Source organism: Ambystoma mexicanum, chromosome 3p (genome assembly GCF_040938575.1).
Source record: "Ambystoma mexicanum isolate Mex_15411 chromosome 3p, UKY_AmexF1_1, whole genome shotgun sequence".
NCBI lineage: Eukaryota > Metazoa > Chordata > Amphibia > Caudata > Ambystomatidae > Ambystoma > Ambystoma mexicanum.
The window spans coordinates 1,076,044,553-1,076,058,747 of record NC_090925.1 but is presented as its reverse complement, the minus strand read 5'-3'; the positions used below and the strand labels follow the sequence as shown (position 1 = coordinate 1,076,058,747).

The 14,195-nt window shown below is 40.7% G+C and overlaps 1 long non-coding RNA gene across 1 annotated transcript in view; it reads left to right on the top strand.

Moving 5' to 3' along the window:
• The window catches only part of LOC138581249 (uncharacterized), an 89,127-nt gene extending 75,352 nt beyond the window's left edge, over positions 1-13,775 (top strand). Inside the window, exons 3-4 of the long non-coding RNA XR_011304484.1 lie at positions 2,213-2,403; positions 9,782-13,775. This is a non-coding gene — a long non-coding RNA (uncharacterized lncRNA). The remainder of the gene's footprint in view (positions 1-2,212; positions 2,404-9,781) is intronic.
• The last annotated feature ends 420 nt before the right edge of the window (positions 13,776-14,195 follow it).

The window sequence follows — 14,195 nt, the reverse complement described above, 5'->3', positions numbered from 1 at the left end:
CAGATGGCTGAACCACACATTTGAGAAAAAGGGTTTCTTTCAGTTAGATAAGAAATGCATTCTTGTATTACTAATGTGCCTTAGTTTAAAAAATATCCAGGCAGGTGTATAAGGTACAGATAACAATTTTGCATGTTTTATTAAAATAGAAGCTCAATCATACAAACAGTAATTGTATTCCCCAATCTGTAAGACTAAACAATAGACATGGTGTTCGAGGAAGACCAAGCACTGCCATATTGTTTTTTTCTTGTAAGTTAAAACGTTGATTGCATGGTTCTGCTTAACAGAGGTGCTAGTGTGCTGAGTCTTGGTGGGATTAAGACAATGCAAGATGGGAGCATTCAGGGACCATTCTGTCTGGCTATTTAGAAGATAGAGTTCAGTGCCGGCCTAGTGGTGAGCAAGGACATATTGCAAGGGGCTCTATATCTACAGGCAGGAAAGGACATTAGCTCAACAATAAGTATGAGAAAATCTCAGGGTCATAAAGTTAAACAGCCTTCCATCTTGTGGAGCTGTGATAGAAGTGCATTTGAGTTCATTTCCTTCAGCAAAGACATCACTCGTGTCTGTAGATTCAGGAGAGATGCTCTAGAGAGCATTTCAAAACATAAGTACAAAAACAAATTTCTCTTAAAAAAGAGATTCTCATTAAACACTTTTATAAGTGGTTATAGATTTAGAAATTACTTCATAGTTGGTTCTCCATTGCATTGAATGCAGAGAACTGAGACTGACAATCATTCTCAGCAAATGCAGTTTGATACTTTAGATGTTTGAAGCATTGCAACCATGTTTTGGGATATATATAAATGTTTTGTTATAGTTGAAGAACAACCTTCCAATAAAACCGAGAAAAAAAGACATGTGTTACAATATACACAATCTAGTATAAAATAGAAAAACCACACAAAAAAGAAAATACATGTGCACTGACAAATTAATGTGCAGATAAAAATTTCATAAAACATGAAACCAGAGAAGCATTTGACCTTGGTACAGCTGATGTTAAATGGATGAGCTATTATTTCTATTTTACAATTTAGAGATAAAAATAAGTTTGTAATAGCATAAAAGGAGAATCATCAATTGTCAAGCTTTAAAAAAGATTACTAATTTTACAATTACAACTTGTAGCATTGGCAATTTAGTGTTAAACAATTTGTACACCAAGTTGTCCAATGTCAAGGTTCTAAAGTGTTTAAAATAGGGTTTGAATAGCACATTTTTCTGATGTGCCAAAGTCGGGCATTCGATTAACAAGTGCTGAAGGGTCTCATGTTGATCTTGGATGCAGCAGAATCTACAGATGTTCTTGCATTCAGAGATTTGATGGCGCTGAGCTTGGATCTCTTTAGTTTTGCATAATTTTAATTGATAGCACATAAAGATATGTTGATATTTATGACTTGGAAATTTAAGGAAATATGATTCATCACTGCAGAACCTCTTTTCTATAAATGGATTATCTTTGAACACTTGTTATGTCTTGCACTTTTCCAGGGTGCATATTCAATCGGATTGTCAAAGTTTAATTTTGGCTCTAATTGTTTTCAGGGTTAACAAGTCTTCTCTGATTCCAGCTGCAGCCATTACAGAGATTACATGAGTCCTCCATTGTTGCAGGAAGTTTTGATCAGAATCGAGCACATATTTTGATATTTTAGTCAACAAAAGATTAGAATCAGTTGCCATGAGAAACTTCCCGTACAACGTAAGAATTTTCCAAGAATACAAGGCAAATAATGATGGTAAACCTAATTCAAATCTCACAATGCACATGGGCTGGCTCTTTGGAAGACCCAAAACACGCTTCCAAAAGAAGCCTTCTATTCTTGTCCAGAACAGAATGTTTTTAAGCGATTTGGTTTCTGACCCATACAAGAGAATTTCTGTAACTTTTTGCATGTAAAAAGTCGTTAAAGATGAGCAGGAAAATTTACCAAACCTTGCTTGAATTATTAGCGCTTGAGATGACACAGAACACATTTTTGCTTTTAATTCCATTAAGTAAGGCTGACCTAGTGCATGATTGCTGCTGTTAATTCCCAGGTATTTGTATTGGTGAGTGACCTCTAGTCTACTCCCATTTAGAAGCCATTTAGCGTACTGTGTCTGTCTCAGCCTTTTTTCGGGTTACAGCATAAAACATTTGTTTTGTCTACGTTTATTTGGAGTAAGTTGATTTCAGCATTTTTCTCCAATACAGATATCAACTTTTGAAGACCTCTGGGTGTCTGAGATAATAAAACAAGGTCATCTGCGTATAGAAGCCATGCTACCAAAGTTATGCCTAGTCATGGGGATCCGATGGTACTGCAGCAAGGATGTTTCTCATGTCAGCTATGAAAAAATTAAATAAAGTGGATGCCAAAACATCCCTGTTTCAGTCCACGATGGGTAGGTATAGGGGTCGAAAGTTGCCCTTCCATTGTTAATCTCACTCGAACAGAGCTGTTTGAATGGAGTTGAGTGACTAATGCTAGAAGAGATTGAGGACAAGCTGCTAAGGCCAATTTAGATAGCGATAGGGACCTGCTCACAGAGTCAAAAGCAGATTTAAAGTCCACATACGTCATATAAATGGGTTGGTTTGATTGCTTGATCTGCTGTTTAATCGCAGTTATTATAGTTAAATTGATAGCCGTACCTAGGCCCGGAATGAAGCCCATTTGATGGGGGTCATATAGCTTATTTAACGTGATCCACTGATTGAGGGCACTCAAGATGAGTTTGGAGAAGAGTTTACCCGGCAGATCCAGCAGCGCAGTGGGACGATAACTGCCTTGAAATTGCTGATTATCCTTTTTAAATATTGGTACTAGTGTTCATTTTCACCACGATGCTGGTATTTCTTCAGATTCAATGACCTCTAAATAAATGTTATTTAATATTCAAGCCCAGAATTCAGGATTGGCCTTGAGTATTTGGTTAGTCAGGCCATCCGGGCCCAGGGCTCTTGAGTTAGTTCATTTGGATATTTAAAATACAATATTCTCAAGGTTGTAATTTAACAGCAATTTGGTCTTTGTGATGTCAGTAGGTTCAACAACATTCAGATCTTTGGAGGCATACAGATCAGAGAAATACTCAATCCAGGTCTGCTCAGACACAACATTAATCTGCATTGAGGTCTGCGGGGCGTTGGTAGCCTGATCAAGTAAGCACCATATGGCTATCGAATTTTTAGAGGAAAGAGCTCGTAACGTGTTCTCACCATCTTGTTGATACATTTGGGATTTTCTGGATTTTATCCAGTTTTTATATTTTAGTTTTAGATGTTTAGCTCGTACATGTTGTTCCACAAAGGGCAGATTTTTAAGGAACCTAATTGCTCCACTAAGGAGTACTTTCTGATATCTGAGGACCGGATCAAATGAATGTTTGTGCTTAAACATAGGGCTATTCATCATTGGCTGAACCTCAGTAAACGGTTGAAGGACTGCAACATATCGCACATCAGAGATCGTCACATCTGAATTTTCAGGTGTGCCATCTCTTAGGCAGAGATAGAAGTCATGTAGTTGGTCAGGTCGATTTCGCCCATTGGACACAATCAGACGGGTACTCGGTTATTTATTTAGACATGACAGGACAGGTAGGTTCCAGGTCCACGATACAATCTACTGATCTTGGTCACTGATATGCTGCTTACGTACACTGAACTTATCTATGAGTGAAAACATGGTTTGATCAGTGTATATGTAATCTATAATGGCCTGTTGTTTAAGGCGGCGCCTAGTAGGATTGGCCAGAGAGTCCCCCTCAAGTGCACCATTAAGCATTAGCATTTGTCTATTGTTCATGAAGTGTAGTTGTGTCATGTTGATTTTCACTTGATAGACAATGTATATTCAAATCGCCTACAACAAAGATTGCTGTTACTGATGTATCAGACGCAATTGAATCAAGCACTAATTCCACGTCCGTGAAAAGAGTCTTCAGAAATATTGGCATGGTTCCAGTAAATATTTACTAGAGCTATTGTCTGGATGTTAACAGAAATACGGACAAGCTGTATGAACTGACTGGGTTCGGCCCATCTGGTCATTCAAAAGCCAGATGAGATTTTGGAAGCTACAAGTAAGCCTGCCATAGGGCTTCCGTTGGCTTGGTGTATTGCTGGTATAGTTACGATATTAAAGTAATTCCAGACAGGAGTGTCTGCTAACCAAGTTTCTTGTAAAGCTATAATATCAAATTGGTCAAGATCATAAGACTCATTATTCATCAAATGGTTATGGCCACAAGTATTCCAGCTGAGTAGTTTCACTGTCTGGGATTGATGAATTTGTTATGGTTATGAAGCAGAAATAGATCATGAGTGTTCAATTTGTTTGTTAGAGAAGAGATTAGCTTCACAACGCTCATAAACTGGCCTTTGCATGAAAGTAGGCACCGGTTCCCCATAGTGCAATTTACTAGAGTGTTCGCATTGATTTCTTGATTAAGCAACCTTTTCTTGAAACAATTCATATGGTAGGGTAAATCCCAGATCAAATAAAGATTGCCTGGCCTGCCAAATCAAATTTAAGACTACACCAGACTGGATGCAGAGCATGGCCGAAGAAAGGTTTGATTCATGAAGGAACTCTATTTGATTTATATCCTAAGATAATCAGTCCTCCAAACTCGGTACTTCGGCAAAGATGTTCAATATGGATGTCTGATTAGGATCGTAAATATCAAATTGGTCTGGTCTACATTCTATTATTAGAGTGTGGAACTGTGGACTAGAGGTACGTCCACTAATGGCTTTAGTGATATTGATTGATGCCTTCAGTTGAGGATTTTCTTTATTATCAGGTTGCAAGAGTAGCATCTGAACGCGATTAAGCAGATGAGTGGTTTGAGTGGATTGGGAACTGGAAGATTATTGAGCAAATATGGAATTGGAGAAATAATGATGCACTGATTTCTTAATTTCTGATATTCTTTGCTCCAGGATAAAGAGTTCCTCCTCCAAAGGATTGACTTTTAAGTGCGAGAGGCTGCTCCCCACTTTGCGTATTTCCCAGATTTTGTGAAGATTCTGTTAATTGGTCTTTTTGAATACCAATCTCATTCAAAAGGTCATCTAACGGTTCATGTGTAGCAACAATAGCCTACAACTGATTTTGGAGCCTTTTAGAACTTTAATTGAGTGTTACAAAGTTAGCCTACTTTTTGGTGATGGCCGCACTGACGTCTGTGGCACACTTTTTTGGTTTAGTTAGGTTTTTTAAGAATTGTTTAGTAGTTGTCTGAGTAGTTAGGGAGGCTGTCTTTATATTTTTGCTTTTCTTTTTCTGAATTATCAGCAGCAAATTGGTAGCAGGGGTCCTGATAGGTTTGCAAAAGATGGTAATATCCTCTTTATTCTTGTTTTTGCATAGGGAGGATTTGTTTCCACCGATTGCTTTATTCTTTTCGTTGGAAGCCAACAACACTATCTCACAAGAATTGGGTGCAACGACTCTGTCTCCAGCAGCAAGAGTCAAACCCAGTGCAAGACTAGGTTTCTTCGTGAGGCAGGGAACTGGCGCCGATGAATCAGCAACATGAGTCAGTCCCACTGCTGAGACAGATGTATTCGCTTGGCAGGGGACTACCACTAATAAATCAGCACCATTCTGAGGATGAGAGCTGGAGACCATCACCAAAAGATCACTGTCAAAACTTGCAACCCTGGTTCCCCTCCTTTCCAACTCCTCCTCACCTGAATCACCGGCAGAATCTTCTTGGAGTTCTGTCTTCTTTTTCCTTCGTGTCTTTCTGGTTTCTTTACTCCTTCTTTGATGCAAATACGGGAGTGAGTCCCGGGAGGCCACCGTGACCTCCCAGGAGCCAACCCGCTATTCCAGGGAAAAAGCCGTAAGCTGAAAAAAACCCTGTGTAAATGGTCTTCTTCAGGTTGGGTAGAAGAGTAGAAGTGAGTCCAGTCTTCTCTTCTGTGTAGTATGCACTCTGGTATTGAATGTCCATACATCGGTTCTCTCCACAAGCAAGGATAAGATGATAAGGACCGTAAGAGTACATAGAGAGAACTGAGAAATCTTGTCCAAAAGGCAATTTCAAGTAGCCGGTGGTGCCGGGTGCCGAAGGAACTGAAGGAGTGCTACTGTAGATGTGATGGATTTGTAGAATAGGCACACCAGGAGCACAGGATAATGGCCGGATGGTAGAAGAACGCCAAGACAGCGAACCGACAAACCGGTAAGTAGCAACCTTAGAAAGGATAGACTGCCACTCGAAAGAAGAAACTCCAGACGGAAGAAAACAGAGTAAATTAAAAAAAAAATAGGAACAATCAGAAATTAAATGAAACTGGAAGGCAAGGCGAAAGTAAACAAGGTACGTAGCAGGAAAGGAAAGATACAGAGACTGAGGAGTTAAAGAGCAAACCTCAAAGTGCAATTAACAGGGATCCAACCGTTATAAGGATAGCTACCCAAAAAAAGTACGTACACCTCGGTGTAATATAGTGGAAGAAGAGAGATGAATAAACAACAGGAAGCAATAATAGGTAGCGAGAGATTCAGAAACACAGCGCTGGTAAGATACGAAAGTGCTTCGATACAACGCATCGGAGCACTGGTGCGTTGTGCGTAAATACGTGCTGGTGGCCATCTTGGATTTGGCATAGACCGCAACACGAACCTTTCAGCATCCATGTTAGGTGTACTTCCATCGGTTCCAAACCTTCCAAGGTCAATGCATTACAATCACGTCCATCTAAGATGGATAAATTAGATGATGGTTTTTCTGACATGCAATAAGCAGATGTCATTGATTGTAGCTGTGGCCGTTCACTAAGCGAATCCAAAACTAGCATGCCACTAGTCGACAAGGTGGAGCTTAGTTTCAATTAGTGCCGATGTATGTTTTCCAATAGGTTAGTTTGTGTATTAAACCTACTATCAAGTGTTTAATATTATTTTTACAGAGAGGAAAGGGCTAAAGAGGAGGGAGAAAGATTGTTAGATGGAAGGGGATTATCAATAGAGGGTGTTTTTATGGGGGTGTGGCGAGAAAATGATATGGATAAAGCAGACAAATAGTTTCAGATGTTACCAAACATTTCTGGTGACTGCGATAGATTTGTATGATGAGTAATATCCAAATGTGCTTCCCGAGCCACAGACAAGCTGTGAGTCGGTAGGGATAAAGGCATGGGTGTGTTTATAGGTATGCAAGTCAGAGTGTTCATGGGATTTAAGTTCTCTTTCAAATGGTCAAGAGTTTTGGCTATGGGGGTTACATCTACGTCAACCAAGGCTGCCGTAGTTACTGGGGACGAGTCAGCAGTGTGTATCAGAGCAGTAATCTTAGAGTTGCAAAGTTGATTTTGCTCAGTATGTTGACCTCCACCCACCACTGATATATGAGGTGATTGTTCAAAGCTTGCAGTTGCATAGATGGCTTCCATGGTGACATCACTGAGATAAGGAGGAGACGGTGTGTAGTTTGTCTCCGTGGCATTGGTTGTTGCTTGATTGCACGGAACATCGCAAAGCAAGTCATTAGAGCGCAGCTTGATGGCTTCAACTGTATTAAACAGTTGTATATCCGCTGACATTGACTGCGCTCTCGCTCGTGTCAGAGGGGCACCGTTTTTCTAAAGATGAGCTTCTTGACCACCTTTAAGCGGTGTACATTTTAGCAGCTTGATGAGTTTTGACGTTTCCAGTTTGGATGGCATGTCCGTCATTAACGTATACAAAAACGCTTTTGCCCCATCCACATTCAGCAAAACAATAAAGAAGGTTATAATGACAGAGTAAGTGTAGACCCTGGCCTCGTATTTACTGGTTTGCACCGCTAGCTCTTCAGGTGAGGTAAAACCTGAAGTTAAAATAACAATTAAGTATGGAAGAGCAGGGGACTTACCGAAAAATACTTATTAGGTTAAGGGCTCGCCCAACACCCCAGAACCCAGTCCAAGACGGCCAAAAACAGCCCTTGCCAAACAGAGCTTTCCCAAATGTGTGTGTGATAATGCACACGGGCACAAAATAAATCCAATTGTGGGAAATGGTGGGCGGGACTTGACGTTTTATGTTATTTTTCAAAGATTGAAGCCTATTAAATACATAAAAAACGGAAGTATCAGTATGCAATTATGTATATATTGTTTAAAGTCATTGTTCCTCATTACAAGTACGGCAGTAGGGGGTTAATGGCACCGCTAAGGATGCCGGTGCTGTTAACCCCCTACCGTCACATTCCGAGGTCCCTTAGCGGGTCCCGCTAAGGCAGGCTGGTTTTACCAGGGACCAGGGAGCTAATAACGGGCCCACTATTATGAGTTTGGAGGTAGACATGGCGCTATTAGCCCCCCATTGAATGACCCCCATTGAATGAATTTGTCAGTCCACTTGAAGGTCGTACCGTGTAGAGGAGTAATTGCAGCAGAAGTAAGATCCAGGGAGCCAGACTGCCACAGACAGCCCTTGCCAAACAACGCTTTCCCAAATGCGCGATATTGTGTTTGATGCAGTGTGATCTTTCTAGTCTGCTAAGGAATGCTCAGCCAGGCTGAATTGTTCTGAATATATGTAATGAATTCTGGGGCGAAAGGGAGACATACAAATGGGACACCATAACTTTGCAGGTGATATTGGAGATCATTTGCATACTCACAATGCATTGTACATTTGGCTCTGAATTGGAGGTGAACCTCCTGTTATGACTACTGGGTGATTTGGTGCTGTATGTTTCTTGGCAGAAATTGCTAACTCTGCTTCATATTTCAGTTGGATGTTTTTTTCCCCCCAAAGTCTTTAAAGTCACCATAACTTTGTTGTTAAATACACACACACACACACATTTTGTTCTATGGCAGGCATTTTTAAAAATAAAAGTACTGTATACATTTCAAGTTATTAATCATATTTATTAGTTAATAACTGTCATGATTTTAATAATGAGCATTGTTATCATTATGTTTACATTTATTGATACTATTATTATCATAAAGAGGTCATGATTCTCTGGGTTTGGCAGAATGACGCAATAGCATGCCGGATTTGCTGTAGCGGGGGTCACACAAAAAATCCACACAATGTTGTATATGTTTGTGTTTTTTTTGTGTTACTATCTACTATCTAGTCTACAGAACTAGTGTGTAATAATTTCAATTATACTATTGGAATGAAACTTGTAATAATTTGAGTACTCTGTCTTGTAGTGCTGTTTTCCTTTCCATATCTTCTGCCAATTTTGTTTAACAAAAATCTGGTTCAAGCGAATCTTTGTATTCTTTAAGAGGATTCACTTTTTTGCACTGTTGTTTATCATAGGGACTGTATATATCACCCAGTTGTTTCTTGCAAGAGATCTGTTATTTGAATTTCCTCAATTCCTTTAAAAGAGTGAGGTACCCAGTTTACCTTCAAATTCTTGAATTATGTCTGGCATTCAATCAAAAAAGCAGTACATGCATATTAAGCTTTTGATTCCCGATGAAGTGGCCACTCTGAAAGACCATATAAGATGTTGAATCAGAGTTTGAGGTGATTTATCAAACAAATTGGGATAATTGGACAGAGATGTTGGCAATGGAATAGTTTTAGATCTGTGGGAAGATGTGCCAACTTTGGAGCACCTTACAAGGGCCAGATTAGAGGATGTGTATATCTGGAGAGTACCAGTTCTCCAGACCATCACCCACATATGTGCTTCGGCTTCAAAGCAAGTTCCTTGTGTGCCTGCACATACTCCCATTGCTATCAGGAATGTGTTCATTGTTGTATGTATGGTTAGACTCAGTTAATCATATGTGTTTTTGTCTTTACAGGGAGTGCCCCAGAAGATTCGGGTCACCAACTGTTGAGGGGATCATCCAAACAATTCTATCAACATTATAACTTGCATAGACTTATATGTCATCCATCAACTAATCTTGACCCTAGTCAATATCAGAGCACTTAGAGGAAAAACATGAGAAGGCAAATTTCAGCTTGGCTAGGTTTTTGTGTAGAAACATGGCTAAACCACAGGCATCAGTGAGTGGCCACACCCTGCATCTGGCCTGCAGGCTTTAAGAGTGAAGATATCAGCAATCCCGTCCATATGAAAATCTGTTCTCCTGAATTTCTCGGGAATCATGAAAAGGTAGGCTCCAGAAGTAAAACTCTCCCTTGGGAGGCAAAACACCCAATTCAGTAAAGAAACGTCCAGATGTATTGAATGCATTGTTCTGGGAAACACAAGTCATATGGTGCCCTCCACAATGACAGCAGAGGGAGCTGAAGATATATGATTTTAGATCCACCAATACAGACTGCCAGATGATAGACATGGAAAACATTATCCAGGCTGTGCCAGCAGTATAGGCAAATGGATTTATGGGAAATGGGAAGCAGGCTGCAACTAAGTATAATGGGATAGTGGAGAAGGCACGGTGGAAGAAATAGCAGGAACAAGCATGGAGAAGCATGGAGAAGGAGAGAAAGGCAGGGTAGGAAAAATGGAAGGTGACAAAGGAACAAACGTAGATTAACGAGCAAGCGTCCAGCAACAGGTAGGCTCACCTGAAGAGTTGCAATGTAGGATGCATCCCCCGTTCAAGAATTAGGAAATGGGAACCCTGGACATGATGGGCTGGCAATGGCGGTTGTTAGCTTGAAAAGACTAGACTACTGGACAATGATTCAGAAGACATGTGATGACACAATGAAGAAATGCAGTGGCAGCTGTGATGAATCAGATTTGATCATTCCAAAATCCCTGGCCTGGGATACTTCTCATTTGGCCAGGGAAAGGCAGCCACTACCTGATCCTGACCCAGGCGGTGGTGTTCTGCAGGAGGATCAAATGGGAGGGGACTCAGGTCAGGAGGAATGGGAGAACCCTCTAAACAATTTTGTTGATGATCCCACAGGCTTTATAGCTTATTGTAAAATTGCAGACTTTGATGTTAAACTGAATAAGAACATTAGGGACTTCAAGTCCCACGATGCCCTTAGTACTGAGACAAGGATGAGGGGCTCAGATTTGCAGAACTGCTGTGTGCAGTCAAGTGGTTATATTACACAGGTGTGAGTTGGACCTTTACACATTTAAAGGGCCTTCAGGTGCAGGCCATTAAGGAGAAGCAGGTGAAGCAGCAGAAGCAGGAGGGATAAGGAGATGGCATAGCCACCGCTGTGTTGATGGAGTGGCAGAAGTTGGGAATCCTGAATGCAGTGGATGCTCAGCGGGTAACAGCACTAAGGCTAGCTGTCCCATGGAAGAGATACACAATCCTGAGCCTGCATCTTACTCTGGTGGTTGGCATTCACCTAAGTACAGATGGAGCAGAGAAAGCTCCCTTTTCAGAAGGTGCGAGCAGTGGGAATGTTACCAGAGCTGTCAAGTCCCTGGACCATCCTGACTAGCGGAGAAACCAAAGCAGTAGGTCCTATAGAGATGCAAGATAGGACCAGTGAGTTGGCCTTGGATAAGTACCCCAGAACGCTCCAAAATAGATCGATGACTTAAAGTAAAGCTTTTGAATACCAAACAGTTGAATGAAAGTATTTTGGGTGCAACTCTATGTTTAAAGGAGAATGAGCAAAAGAATATTCTAACAGCCATTGCTAATGTAAAAAGGGAACACTATTTGAACAAAATTACTGTAATCTACAAACATGGAGAATACCTGTAAAAGACAATTGTAACCAGCATTGCCTAAGCCAAAGAAAGGCAATTATAAATGAAAAGGGATACCATTTTCCTAATAAGGGATACATAGAAAAGAGCCATTGCAAACTGCATTACCAACAGTTAATTGATAGTGTAGAAGGAAACCAAGGATAGCAGGAGAGAAACCCTCCTTATGTGAATCATAAAGAGGAAGAGAAATGTAACCTGCATTGCCTCTGGCAATGAATCAGTGTGAGAGACGTTGTCAATGTGTGCTGTATCTGTATGAAAGAAGTTCTATAACCCTTTGCTATTGTTGAAAATCAAAAGACTTATCCAGGAAGAAGTTTAGTATCTTTTTCCTAGTGAGGATTTAAGTTTGGAAAGTCTGAAGCAAACCACACCACAGAGTACTTGTAGTAGTAGGAGGGGGTTTATCCTTGCAGGCAAGTATACCAGGAATCGGACAATTTGTGATTATTCCTGGCAGGCAAGTGGACCAGGAAGAAGACAACCTGGAGTACTTCAGTGTGGTAGAAGGTTATGGTGGAAAGGAAGTGGCTAGTCCGCTAAAATGTGTTCTGAGGAAATGTAAAACCAAGCTGACAGAATTGTGTTGCTTTTGAAAAAGACATTTGGATTGAGGAAACATAATTGGTATTCAAAGAAGAAAATAATTATATTCAATAATTGGATGTGTGAAGAAAGTCTTTCTGGTTGTCAAGCGGAAGTTTGTGGGAATTTTGACAATAGTTTTAAATAGAGTGAGGAAACCTACTTGAAAATAAAATATTCCACTTGCCAAGTGAAGGACTAATGGAATGAAAAGGAACTTTGTGTTATACTTGGAGCAGAACCTGGCTATTGAAAATAACTTTCTTTATTTTAACTTTATTTTGAAATATCCTGAGTTGATTCTGGGGGGATCCGACCCTGGTGACAAAGATACATGCTTATCAAATTATTTCTGTTTCAATAGAACTGTTATTTCACTGAGTTTAAACAGCCACATAATCCATCTATGATTTTGTTGTGTGTATGAGTGTGAGTGACAGATATTGTTGGGACGAACTCCCAGGTATGCCAGAGCGATGCTGGAAGTCCGCAGACTTGGAGAGCCCAAATCCATCCCCCAGTCAGTATACACGGAGGACTCTGTGAACAGCAAGTTCAAACTGTGGTTTATTGCAAGTAAAACCAACAGGGATCAACACAAGAACACAGGTGGATTCTAGTATTTCTCATCATCTCCTGATTCGCAGGCCAGTTTTACTCCAAAATTGCATTATTACTCCATAATCCCCTGGGCCCTTCTCCAAAAATCTATCATTGTGAGGGATTGGCTATTGAGATATCTATTACCCATTTGGCTACCTATAGAAGTTATTCTACTAGCCATTGCATGTCAGGAGGCTGGCCTGTACCGTCCCATATTCACCATCTATTACATTCTTGTAGAGTAGTTGGCTTAACATTGGTTCTTGACTGTTGTCTTCCACCCCATGAAAACTAAACAACTAAACTCTGATTGGTTAGAGCTGTTCTGCCGAGGGCTGGGACTCGAATAAGTTCTCAGCTCGCTGTGTACCTTTTCAAGGTAATGTGAACGATTATGTGTCTGTATTGTAACTTTGGTACATTACCTTCCCTTATGAGAATATTCTCCTAATGATAGCAACACTTGTTGCAATCTGCATCTGGTTGCTGGGACTGGCCTCTCTTTCCCACCATGGAAGACTGTACATTGTTTCATTCGGCTGTACCATGTATTTAGAGACCACAAAATCGAGCTCTGCAGCTCCTAATTATGAGGATTTCTTCAGCTTCTCTGCAGCTTGTAGCTTTGTCATCTGGGGATTGGAATATGTTTTCATATCTCTTGACCTTGGCTGTGGGCCTCGTCTCACGCATCTTGCTCCCTGTGCAGCGTGAAACAGCTCTGTTCATCTCTTGCTCAGTGGCTGGAGGCCTGCTGTAATTTTCCTAAACCTTATACTGATGTTTCTACACTGACCATGTTATACTACATTCCCTAAAGGTTAGTCACACTTGGTTCTGCCAGGTTCCATATATATTCCTGCAGTTCCATGGGGTTATTCATGTTTAGCATCTACAAGCTTTCTCAGGCTCTCTTGTGCCTTGCAGTTCTGCATTGCTGCATTTGGCTAATGACAAAATAATAAAAGAAATGCTAGAATGTATATGTATTTGTCCTCTAACTATAGAACTGTGCGCTCATGTTCTTCATGCATTCCAGTGTGTGTTTGTGTGGTGCAGTGCAGACTGCGCGTGTGCTTCATGTCTAATGCTGCTATGTCGTGGTGTCACTAATGACGTCTGAAACATGGATTCTTGGTGCTTAGTCCAGGCTGTCCATATAGGTGTCTCTGTTCACAGTCACAGGTTCTTCTCCCACACATGGAAAGTGTTGTACTGCATTTGGTCTGTATGGCTGATTGAGAGGGTACCTCTTGGTGTATTTGTCAATAATTGGTGCATTTGGGATTCGTCCGAAATATGATGGGTGGCTGTGGGCAGTTCTGGCTTTTTGTCTTGTCATGAACTTGATGGGGCAGTGGAGTGGT